This window comes from Heterocephalus glaber, unplaced genomic scaffold (genome assembly GCF_053883595.1).
Source record: "Heterocephalus glaber isolate CG9 unplaced genomic scaffold, H.glaber_assembly_v1.0 deba00001743, whole genome shotgun sequence".
Lineage (NCBI taxonomy): Eukaryota > Metazoa > Chordata > Mammalia > Rodentia > Bathyergidae > Heterocephalus > Heterocephalus glaber.
Window position 1 is genome coordinate 3,317,653 of NW_028258449.1, and position 13,118 is coordinate 3,330,770.

Consider the following 13,118-nt stretch of genomic DNA (forward strand, 5'->3'; position numbering starts at 1 on the left):
TGAGAGGTAGCATATTTAAAACATGGGGGAAATTTTCTGATAACTTTTTCCATTTGTAGATCATTTCCCTGTCATACTGAAGTCATTTCATTCTAAATAATTTATACGCATTACACTTTCTTCACAGATATACATTATTCCATAAAATAATGAGGCAAACATCGTAAATTATGTGTGTATCAACTTCTTTTAACAAGAGCAGTGTGAGAAGTCACTGGGCCTTATTTAAGTGCCTTCTAAACCCTCAACTTGGAGAGGAAAATTTTTAAAAATTGAGTTTTAGTAAAAATAATCATACTGCTTTCCCATTAGGAGTATAGTGAGTGAAGCCCATTCTAAAACAAATGTATGACTTTCATTATACCTGACCAGATTTCTGTTAAGGAAAACAAAGGTGTCATAGGGTAAGGGACGTACACTGAGTGTAATAACACTGCTCTGCAGAAATGGCAGACAAAAGAGAGGTTTCTTCTGACAAAAATCCCAGAAGAAGTTAAAAGAAAACAGAAGGTAGAACACCAAAGGCAAAAACGCAAAGAGAGGGACAAAAAGGTAGAGTGAGCTTTAACCCCTCCATTGGCCTGTTTGAAGAGAAGGTTTTGCTCATTCAGTTTTCAAAGTAAAAATCACTTTGCATGATGGATATGCACTAGTTATCCTAAATAAATGGTATGCATTTTACAAAACTAAAACACTACTCTTTTAAACATGGTGTCTCACTGGGTCGCCCCGGCTGACTCTGAAGTTCTGGCTAGTCCTGAGAGTGCAGGCGCTGACCCATGAATGTTTGCTGTATTTTGAGTGCTGTGTCTTTCTATTTTACTTTCTAAGTAAAAAGTACTTATTGTTTGATGTAACTCCTTTTGGCTATATCTTTACACCATATGTTGTGCTTGTAATTCTTATGAAAATTAATAATTTTTTTCTTAGAATCAGAAATTTTTGGTAAAAGTTATTTTATTCCAATGAAGTAATGTTTTTAAGCCTGTTTTGAACGCTTTTAAAGATATATACTGTTTAAAGATATATACTATTTTGTGATTTAAAGAATAAATCAGAATAAGAAAAACTCCTGTAATCTCACCATTACCTTACTAACATTTTAATACACACATTCATGAATATTTCTATGAATATTTATTCCAATAATTAAATAAATGCTATAATACATACAGATTGCTTTATAGACTGCCTTTTCTTAATAAAATACCGTTAACAATGTTCCATGACAAAAAAAAATGATTTAAAATTCTAAATAGCAATTTAGTTAGTTTGTTCTTGACAAACTAGGTGGAAGTGTGAGATTGACATAGTTTTATTTGTGCTGGAACATACAATATAAAATGTTTTTAAGCACTGGAAATTTAATATGTACATTTGTCTTTCATTCTGTTACATGTACCTTTAGTATTACGAGAGTCTCACTTCTCATGAGGCAGACCCAGTTGATTCTAACTTAGTGTAATTATTTTCTAGTATTCATTTTTTTCTAGTGCAAGAGCCTCCAAAGTTGTTTTGCTCCCAGGTGTCTCTGGGAGTGTCTGTTTTGTTAGAGCCATACAGTGTTACAGATTCCACCTCACTTTTTGCCTGATGTCAATTTCTATTCAAGAAGTCCTTTTAGTGTTAGTGGAGACTATGCAATAGATGATAGAGAGAGGTTTGGCCCGGGATGGGGTACCCTTAGATGTGGCCCCTTATTGTAGACAGGGTTATCACAGCTTGGGCTGCCTCAACACGGTAACAGCGGAGTTATTTGAAGCACTCACATGACCAGTGGGGTTGTCCTAGAATTGTTTTTTCTGAATCTTGTTTTCATATAAAAGATCTTCAATTCATTTGTATTGTTTTAGTATTTCTGTGTCTTATTTCATATTTAGTATTATGTGTAACTGTCACTTCAGATTATGTGCATATATTGCAGTTATCAAAAGTTCTGAATTTTTCATTTGACATGTTTGTCAAAAACAACTTGTGAGTTGACTTTTGAGTTCTTTCCTATTCTTTGACCTATTACCTGTTATTTTTTCTTGATTATTGTTCCTTTAGTAATTTGTCAAATTAGCCGTGTTAGCCTTACAGGTTTCTTCTTCAGTTGTTTTGGCTAATCTAAGTTCTTCACATTTTCATATATATTTTAGAGTTCATTTATCAACTTTTTATCAAAAAATCTTGCTGAAATCACTGAACTTATGTTAACTTTGTAGATCATATTGGGCACAAATGACATCTTGATGATATTGAGTCTTATCTCCTGAACCAGATTTATCTGTCCATTTATTCAGGTTTTCTTAATTGCTCTTACCAATGTAATATAGTCCTCAATGCATATCTCAATGTATATGTTTGGCAGATACATCTCTAGGGATTTCATAATTTTTATGCTACTGTACTCTGTATTTTTATTTTCAATTTTTGATTACTTGATACTAGTATATGGAAAAGTAACTGATATATATATTTATTTATAATACCTCTTACACTGTTAAAATCAGTTAGTTCCAGTGTTTATTTTTCTACATGGAAATTGATATTCTACATTGATTATCTTGTTATCTATCACTATGAATATGTTTTATTTGTTTTTCTTATATGATTGAAATCTCTAGTATAATGTTGGATAAAAGGATTGTTATCTTTGTCTTGTCACTGACCTCAAGGGAAAGCATTAAGTTTATAAACATCTCTGCTCAGGTTAACTGAATTTTTCACAGATGCCTTTCATCAATCAGGATGATGAAATTCTCTCCTATTTTTAGTTTTCTGAGAAATGTTATCAGGAATTTTTATATATATATATATATATATATATATGATAATCTGGCAATATTGTATATACCCAAAATTGTATTGAATTTGTCAAAAATTTGTTTAGAATTTTGTAAAGGAGATGTTACTGTGTGATTCTCTTCTATTGAAATGTCCTTGTCTGCTTTTGGAATCAGGATAATGGTGTCTTTGTGCAAGTTTGTATTACCTGTTCAGATTTCTAGAAGTGTTCGTTTACAGTTGGTATTTTTTATTTCTTAAATTTTTATCAGTGAAGTCATTTGGGTCTCGAATTTTCTTTATGTGAAGGTTTTTAACCTCAGTTTCCTTAGTATAAGTCTATTTGGAATATTGTTTATTTTTAAAAGACCTTTGATAGTTTATGTATTTTAGGGACTTTTTTCTATTTCATGTAAATTCCATAACCTATGCGCAGAGTTCCTAATATTCCTTTTTTATCCTTTGAGGATATAGTGACTCTAATGATGACGTATTCTCTTATTATTAACATCAATAATTTATAACTTGTTTTTCTTCATCAGCATTGGCTAAAACTGTTTTATTTTCTTTATTTCTTTTTTACTGCTTTTCTTAAACTATTTAGTTTTTAAACTATTAGTTTTAAACTATTTAGTTTATTCTTAAACTATTTAGATTTTTCTTTTTTTCCTTCATTGTTTTCTATTCTTTTTGCATACGATTTTGTTTTTAATAAGCTTTTTATCTCCGAATGGAACTCATTAATTTGAGACTTTTCTTTTTCAATAGAGAAATTTATACTGTGTTTTTCTCTATTGGTTCATCAAGATCTCACAAATTTTGATATGCTATACTTTTATTCAATTAACATATTTTAATTTGCCTATTTTTCTTAGACAAATTAAAGATCTTTCTGTTACTGATTTTGAAGTTAATTTTCTTGTGGTCAGAACATACTTTTATTTCTTGTATCTTTTTAAATGAGCCTCTTTTACTATAAAAAATGACCTTTTTGTCATTCTTCTTAAGATACAACGCTTACTTGAAAAAAAATTTTGTATTCTACTGGTTTTGGTTGAGTATTTTGTATTGTGCTCCAACTATCAAGTTCAATTCTTCTGAATCGTAGCTCACATTCTATTTACTTCTTTCTCACCTATTGAAAGAATTGTTGGAATCCGTGGCTATATTTTTTGATTTGTCTATTTCTTCTTGTAGTTCTATCAGTTTTTGTTTTACATCTTTGAAGTTTAGTCATTAGGTACATTAGGATTCTTCTGAGTATGAGTGATTGTTTTTTTTCTTTTTATCATTACAAAAATATCCTTTTTTTCCCAACAAAATGTTATTTGCTGTATCTTACTTTATATAAAATTAATAACGTGACTACAGCTTTGTTTTGATTGTTAGCATGTATAACATTTTCCTTTAACTTTTAAAACTCTATTTGACCTTTATTTGACCTTTATTTTCAGTTTCTTTTTTGCAGTTTTCATACAGAAGGATTTTACTTTTTTATTTTTCAGTATTAAAACCATTGCATTTATTTGAAGTGTTTAGATCATTTACATTTAATATGATTATTAATTAGTATTAATCTGTTATCTCAGTATTTGTTTTCTTTGTCCTTTCCTTGTTCTCTTCTTCATTTTCTTTTTCGTTGGATTTGTTAATATTCCTTTTTATTTTGCTGAATTATTAGCTTTGCCCCCTTGTTTTGTGGTTTAGTGGTTGATTTAGGGATAATAGCATATTCTCATGTTTAGCTTATTACAGTAGGTCTTACTTAAAGTGCTATTATACAACTCTACATATAGTATAAGAACAATACAATATTACACTTTGTCTCCCCCGCTGGTTTTTATGCCGTCTTTGTCATGCATTTCACTTTTATAGAGAGTATAAATTCTACCACACATTGACATTTTTGTCTAAACATTTATGTATTAATATGATTTAAATAACAAGTCATATATTTGGCTATGAATTTACCACTTTTGATGTTCTTCATTACTTTTTACATGTTTTTCCTTCTGGTGTCATTTATTTCTTCTTTCTGAAGGGCTTTCTTTAATGTTTGTTTCGGTGCAATTATCTTTTGAGCATCTTAAAAGGTATTTTGCATTTATGTTTGGAAGATTTTCTGAGTATATATTGGTTAATATATAGTGGTTAGTATCAGCTGGGTATGGGATTGTCCGTCCACTTTTTTTCTTTTCAAACTTTAAATATACTTTTCAGCTGTGTTTTCTGCTTTGTTTTCAAAAAGAAATCTTCAGTCCTTAACTTTCTTTTCCCCTCTCTTACATATGAACCCATCCCAGCAACTTTTAATTTTTTTCTGTATTGATGGTTTTAAGAAATTTGATTAAATATACCTTGGTGGCATTTTATTCTGTTCTTTGGTATTTGGGGCGTCCAGAAGCTGTGAATTTATTATTCTCATCAACTTTGGAATATTTTATATTTTATATTTTCTCTCCTCTTTGCAGGTATCGGGCTACTAGAAGTGGCCTTACATCTCTCTGAAAGTCTTCATTTTTTTTCCTTCTAGCTTTCTAATAAATTCACATTATCCTCCCCTGTAGTATCTCCTCTTCCATTACTTATATTTTTCACTAATTATTTCATATGCTAAAACTTCATTTTGGTTCTTTTTATATCTACCACACTTTTAATTTTATTTGTAAACATACAGAATGGAGTTATATTGACCATATTGCTATTCCTTATAATATTTGTGTCACTTTGGTGTTGATTTTATTTGATTGATTTATTTCTTTGTGTGGGTCATTTTACTGTGCTTCTCTGCATGCCTGGTATTCTTTGTATGCCAGATATTGTAAATTGTATTTTGTATATTGGATATTTTTATATTCTTATAAATGTTCATTAGTTTTTATTGGGGATGCATGTAATTTATTTGGAAATAGTTTATTATACATACTTTAAAAGGTTTTTAAAAATGGAACCAGAGTCATGTTTCATCTGGGACTTATTATTCCTTATTATTGAGGCAAGACTCATCTTGGGCTTCTACTCAGTGTGACTCTGAGAATAGATATGAGTCCTATCTTCAGATAGATGCCAAATTCTGTTGTCTGATTCTTCATTAGGAAATCCTGTGCTGATTCATTTTCTTGTTGAATACTTCAAAACCCTACAAAGATCTGCATAGCTATCTCTTTTTTGTTGTATCCACGTTCAATACTGGCACATAGATTCACAAAGGGAAGTCACATTTCGTGTATTGTGTTTATCTGTGGAGGCTTAAGTGACTTGGTTAAGCTTTCAAGACCTTTTAGTTAAAGGTGATTGGGAGATTACTTAATGTTAACAGGACAGTTGCATGCAAGAGATCCTATCTGATCAGAAACTCTACAGTTCCTCAGAAATATGCAGTGATGTAAACTGCATTTAAATGATAAATTTACTCTTCTTGTTTGCCAGGCATGTTGGTACAGCCTGTAATCTCAGCACTCAGAGGCTGAGCCAACATGGTGAGCTCAGGGCCAGCCTAGACTATGTAGCAGACTTGGTCTCAGCAAGAACAGAAAATAACCCACAAAAAAATACAGTTTTATGTTTGATCACAAATGGAAATTCAACTCTTACCACCCTCTCATTTTTGTAATTAGTGTGAACTCACAAGTTACAAAGCGAGAGTGATGACAGCTGATTTCCAATGTACTACCATATTTTAAATATTTGTCTTGCATTTATAAATGGCAAATTGGCACTAACCAATAGTTGTCTTTAATATTTTAGAAACAACCCCTGCTAGAGAAAAAAATGACTTATCATTTACAAAAAATTCAAGAAACTGGCTTTAAAGAAGATGGGGATAAAAACGCATTTGAATGCAGTGGACAAGATGGTGCATATTTTGAATGTGAGAACTTTAGAAAAGGATGCTACTAAGTAGGAAATGCTTATGTACAGAAGAATCCTTCTGTGTATTTATTCTGTGTGCTTATCCTTGCTACACACTTGGAACCAGGCCGTCATCTAATCACTTCCATGTTAAAGTTCAAATTGCAAAGGAGGCCATGTGTAAAAATGGTAACAAGCCAAAACAACCCTGCCAAGGGATATAACAGACAGGTTGTCTTATACTGCAGCCTCCCTACACTTAAAATAATGCTGCTTTCACTACAGAAACCATAAAACTTGTAAGATTAAATTGCTTTGTCAACATGGTGTTCTCCCCTATTGCCAATAAGTAAAAATAGAATCAGGAAAAGGAAGGATGAAACAATACAATGAAGAGGAAAAAGAGAGAATAAAAAAATAAAAAAATATGAAGAAAGTTTAAGAGGAAGGAATAGCACCATGACTTTGCTATGCCCAACCCTCTGTCGACTTTATTTCCTATTATTTTTTCTTCCTTTATTATTAGTACGTTTTTCTATTACTGGGAAGTAAGAAGAACTTGTTCATTTTATTTTTAACACTATAAAAGTATAGTGAGTTTTTCACCTCAATATTAGTTAAAATTGGATGACCAGAACATAAGACAGTACACTGTTTTTAACTATCTATACTTCATAGTATTAGGAAATACCATATTTCTTTGTCACAGTCCCCCGTCACCCTAGTAAATTACTAACCCGTTTGTTTACTCTTATTTTTATCTACCTCAAATCTATTTTGTGTACTGTCCAGACCACCAATTACACTTAAAACTATTCTGATGATCTCTTTTCCTGGCCCCACATTTGCTGTCTATTAAAGGAAGCATACATCACCATATTGAGTGCAATCCCATCCTACCTTATCAATTTTATTTCACTACATCATTGAAGACCTGGGTTGTCATGAGCAGGCTCTGGAGCTAGATTGCTGAAGTCTAACTCCTGCTTTATCATTTCATAGCTATGCAAATGATTTAGGTAAGTGATTTAACCAATCAGTTAACGTTTCCTCTTCTAAAAACAAAGGTAATACCCCAAACAACCAAGATGGAGTCCCAGTATTTTAGCATACAGTGAGCACTTCATTCATGTCATTGTTCCCATCAGAGGAGAGAATTGACTGTTCCAAAAACACAGTTGACATTTCCCACTTCTCTGGCTTCCTTTATCCAGTGTTCTCAGCCTAGAACAATCTGCTCCCTGTCTCTACCTGTCAAAATCCTACTGTTGGTTAAATCCTGCTCCATGAAGTCTTTCTTGATAGCCCTAACTGGAAAAGCCCTCTGCTTTGAGTTTCTTTGGTCATCTGTAGCATTACATACTTCCCACTGGCTTAAATCACTCTCACCTTTTAGAGCTATATATTGATATATACAATATGTACACAAATATAAACACTATATATACACTATATACATATACGCCTAAATTGTGTATACAAACATACACTATATAGGTTCTCCAAATGGATTATTTCAGTCTGCTTATTCTTGGGGGCAGTGATAACATTACCTGAAGTGATGCTTCAGATTCCAGTAACTACACACATCCCAACATTTTTGTCAAGATTCTCATGTAATGAGAAAAGAATGTCCAGTAACTATCATAAACATCTGTTACCTCAAATCTTTTGAAGAAGTAGAAATATATTTAAAATTTTATATGCTTGAATTAATACAAGAATAATTATTTCATGAATAGAATTCAATTTTTCCACTCTAATAAGCTCATCTTCCACCAAGCAGAAAAGTTGTAGAGAGACAGAGAAGGAGAGAGGAAAGTAGAGCAGAAGAATGCTGCAGTGCAGGGAGGAGGACATGCCTATAACTCTCACATTTTATGTCTCTAATGCAGGCCCACTGAGCACACATGCAGCGAGGATGCTGCCTACCCAATAGTCAAAAAGAAACTATAATTTCCTCTGTCAGAAAGGAAGGAGTTATACGTTAACCGTCCATGGTATCCTGTATTGTATTATTGTATATATTTGCTTATGCCACGCCTTAATGCTAATTCAAGAATTGCAGTAGGCGCTGTGGGCTGGTGGCTCTTCGGCCCCATGCCTGAGCTGGTACACACACCCACAGTTCACAGGCTTCCACAGTACATTCCAGTGCATAGTTACCTATCTCACAGAAGAGAACTCTGCCCTTCCATGTATATCTTTGACCTTGAGGGAGATATTGGAGGAGTGATTCTTCATCCTCATTTCATGTCTCTTCATTTACTGTGTTTCCCACACTTTCACATACAGGTCAGCAAAGGGATCACCTCCTCCGAGCATTTATTAAAAACATACATGTTTATTTCATTTCTTTAAGCTTCTGGAAAGAAGAAAAACAAGAATCAAGATGATATAAAATTACTGCATTCTACTGATGACCACAAAGCACATAAAGGTAACTGCATGAAGGAACAAAACTACTAAATGATAAGAATACAAATTTGGGGAAAGTCTGAGTTTGGTGATGGTCTTTAGTGCACAGAAATTCTCTCCTCTTTTTGGAAAATGACTGACTTAGAGTGATGGGCATCGACGACTTTATAGTAGCTCTTGGTTTCAGAATTTAATCACTTGATAACAGATTTAGTGTTTTGAATTTTCCACTGCACTATGATTAGAAAAATTAGGCCTGGGGGTGGGAGGCGAATGGCACATGCCTATAATCCCAGCACTCACAAGGCTGAGGCAGGAGCATCGCCCTGAGTTCTAGGCCAGCCTGGGCTCCTTTGTGAGTTCAAGGCCAGCCTGCACTACATAGTGAGACCTTTTCTCAAAAAAAAATTAGATGAAAGGTTTATTATAAATATATTTGCAATATAGAATACCTAATTATAAAATATTTTTAATGCTTAAAATTATTTCAGAAAACTCTTAAGTGGCTCAGAAATTAAGTGCATTAACTCCAAAACCACCATAAGCCTTATTGAAATGTCGCTTGTCACATTTCTTACCTATGTCAGTTGATATTTGCCATTAGATATATTAGATTAGACAGTGAGTCCACATAACAGAAAAAGTATCTCCTAATAAATACATCATAAAATATGATATTAAAAATCAAACAGTAGGACTTTTCTCCCACTATTACATTTAAAACTTAAAATCAGTGTGTCAATATAAGTATCCTTATCCTTGTCAGTGAAAGCCTAAAGAAAATAAAGTACAAATTCATTCCTTTCTGCATATGCAATTTGCTTAATTTCATCCAAACAGCAGCCTGGACAGAAACAGCCCTGACTCCTGAGTGCTCTTCCCTTCAGGACCACTTTGGATGCTTTTGTCGTTTCTAAACTTTGCCTTGCAGCAGCCTGTTACTGTATTTCCTCTCAGTGTATAGTTTTTAATAGCAATTTTTCTAGACTACATTATTAATTAGTTCTTCATAACCAACTATGAGTAAACACTTAATTCAACTCTTAAGATTCATGGTCCCAAAGTCCAAATGATTGGGCTTTTTTTGTTGTTGTTTTGTTTTGTTTTATTTACCAAACATGGAAGAATTACTAAAACACACACAGCTATGACAACATCAGCCCCATATCTAGTGAACATATATGATAAAATTATATTCTTTGCTTCTAAAGCAAAATTATCTCAGCCAAAGTCATTCACTGAAAACACAGTGCTTTATGCAACCCAGACTGAGCAACGTGCTATCAGAGAACTGGGTGGTATCTGAGGGGATGATCATAGATGGGAAATACTGCTTCAGCCCTGCCAGGCTTCCGAGCCACCATGACAGTTGTCCAGAGACTGGACTTCTACACTTCATTAGCACAGTGTGGAGAAATAGCCCCATTACAAAGGAATTGTACAACCATGTCAGTCTTTATCTGAGGAAGGATACCTGTCTATATTTGCAAAGAACAGTATGTTTACAGCAAATTTTCCTGCTTCAAAATTGCTTTAACTATTTTGACTCACTTGCCATTCTACAAAAATGTTTATAATTAGCAAAACTACAACTGTAAAATCATGCTATGATTTTTAATGAAGTACATTAAATGTACTTGTTTAAATCAATTTAAAGAGAAATGACATCTTTATTATACAAAGTCTTGCAGACATAAACATGGAATACCTTTTGATTTATCTAAGCCATCCTTAATTTCTTTTAGAAGTGCTTTGTGGCATTCGGCAGCATACAGATCCTAAATATATTGTGGTGTATTTTTACCTGAGTACTTCATTTTGATACTATTATAATTTTTAAAATTTGCTTTGAAGTAGCCTATTATTGTATTTCCTCCCTGTGGATAGTTTTAATAGTATTTTTTCTATATTACACAATTAATTAGTTCTTCATAACCAACTATAAGTAAACATTTTACTATTTTAAATAGAATATACTAACCTCACTATTACAAATTTCCCATTACTCCTTTCCCCTTTATAATTGTTTTATGTATTATATCTATATTCATCAAACCTCTAATCAATGTAATTTATTTTATTTCGGATCATCAAATATATATTTAGATAACTCAATAGGTGAAGGAAAGTCTGTTGTATTTGCTACAATAATTGTTATTTTGTTTTTTTCTTAACTCCTGGGGTTGCAGGTGTCTTTCTGTTATTATCTTCTTTTAATCTTTATAACTTCCTTTGATATCTTTTTTAGAAAAGACTTTCTGGCACTGAATTATCTCAGTTTTCTTTCTTTTGAGAATGTCTTTATTTTTTTTTATTAATAGACTTGGAAATTGACAGTTACTTTGTTTCTAGATCTTTATAAATGTTACTTCATTTCAGTGTGTTCATGATTCTGATGAGGTAGCTGCAATATTTTAATTGTATTTTCTCAATAAGAAATGTGCTGTTTTTCTGGTTATTTTTGATTTTAGGAGTGGATGTTAATTTTCCAGTTTCTGATATGTCTAGGTGTGGACATCTGTGTGTCTTTCTTCCCTCCATTAAGTTTCACTGTGAATCTTTAAACTGTAGATTGATAACTTTTAAAAAATTTCCCTGAAGCCAACTTCCTCACTGACAAAGGGAACTGCTACATAATTTTGGTGAATATCATAAATATTTTAAAAATAGAATATATACTTTAATTATTATATAGACACATTTATAGATGGATATTGTGCTGATAACTTTTCTTGTTGCTGAGACCAAATACTCAACACCCAAAGTTAGAGAGAAAGGGTTTGTAGAGGTTTCAGTCCATAATCAGCTGGCTCCAAGCAGAGTGTCACATGACAGAACAGCAACAGTTCATGGTGCCAGAAGATACCAAAAGCAAGAAGGGGCCTTAACAGCATGTTTCTGCCCTTTTTATCCCATCCAGACTATTGGGATTAGAGCAGGGTCAAACCAATCACTCAGCTGTAGTGGTTTAGTAATCAGATGCCTTTAACCCCAGGATCACAAACTCCAGATTCAGCAACCTCTAAAAAAGAAAGCTCCACTTTATCTGCATGAGGCTTTAGGGGGGACATTTAAACACAAGCCATAGCAGATATAAATGACATTATTAAAATATTTTAATATGATTGATGTGATATTTTAAGTCTGTGACTTGCTTTTTACACTCAGCACTGTTTCAAAGTATCCATGTGTTGCTTGAAATTTCAATTCGTTTCACTGTTAGTCATATCACACTGTGTGAATTTACTATAATTTCTACATCTGCATTTTCTGTAGGTGAAAGAATTTGGTAATTTGATGCACTGAACATTCTTGTATGTATAGATTACTTTATAAACATGAATAATGATTATTTAGGGATTCTGAGTTATGTCTACTCTTCTGAAAAATTACCATTTCTTTCTTCCTAGGTTGATTTTCTTACTGACTTGGAAGACCTTTTAGTCACGTTAGATACTAACCTATTATATTCATGTATATGGTATAGCAAATTTCATCTTATAATTTATGACTTCTTTCTATTCTATCTTTGGACTTCTTTCTATTCTGTCTTTACAGAAGTTCTTAATTCAGTGCAATAAATTTAACTTTTTTCTTTATAGCTTGTACATTTGCTACTTTTTATTTGAGGTTAATTTGGATGAGCTCTTTTTGATGTGATAAAGACTTTAATCTTTTATTTGTGGCAAAAATTTCCACAGTCTTAATGGTATTTTATGCCTTTCTTATCAGATATTTCAAATATAAACAAAAACAAAACAAAACAAAAACCAGAAGAGCCTGGTAAAGCCTTCCTTGTTTTTAGGCCAGTTTTAACTCATGGACAATTTTCTTTGGTCTATGCTTCTAACTTCCATCTGATGCCATGTTGTTTTGAAGTTCATCACACATACAGTATCATTTCATCCATCAGTATGTCAACATGCAACTCTAAAAGATAAGAATTATTTTAAAAATACATAACCATAATATCATTATCATCTTACATAACATAGTAATTAATAGTTCCATAATATCACCAAATATTTACACTATTTAACATTTCAATAGTATTATATATGACAAAATATTTTGATGTT

The 13,118-nt window shown here is 32.4% G+C and overlaps 1 protein-coding gene across 3 annotated transcripts in view; it reads left to right on the forward strand.

Annotated features, from left to right (window-relative positions):
- Positions 1–5: 5 nt before the first annotated feature.
- LOC101709629 (fibrous sheath-interacting protein 2-like) overlaps positions 6–13,118 on the forward strand; it is a 38,615-nt gene continuing 25,502 nt past the window's right edge. Inside the window, exons 1-2 of one of the 3 annotated variants that reach the window (XM_087200350.1) lie at positions 6–6,640; positions 8,984–9,061. The gene's annotated coding sequence lies outside the window, so the exon portion shown is untranslated. The remainder of the gene's footprint in view (positions 6,641–8,983; positions 9,062–13,118) is intronic. The other 2 variants (XM_087200349.1, XM_087200352.1) reach the window with 2 other exon arrangements.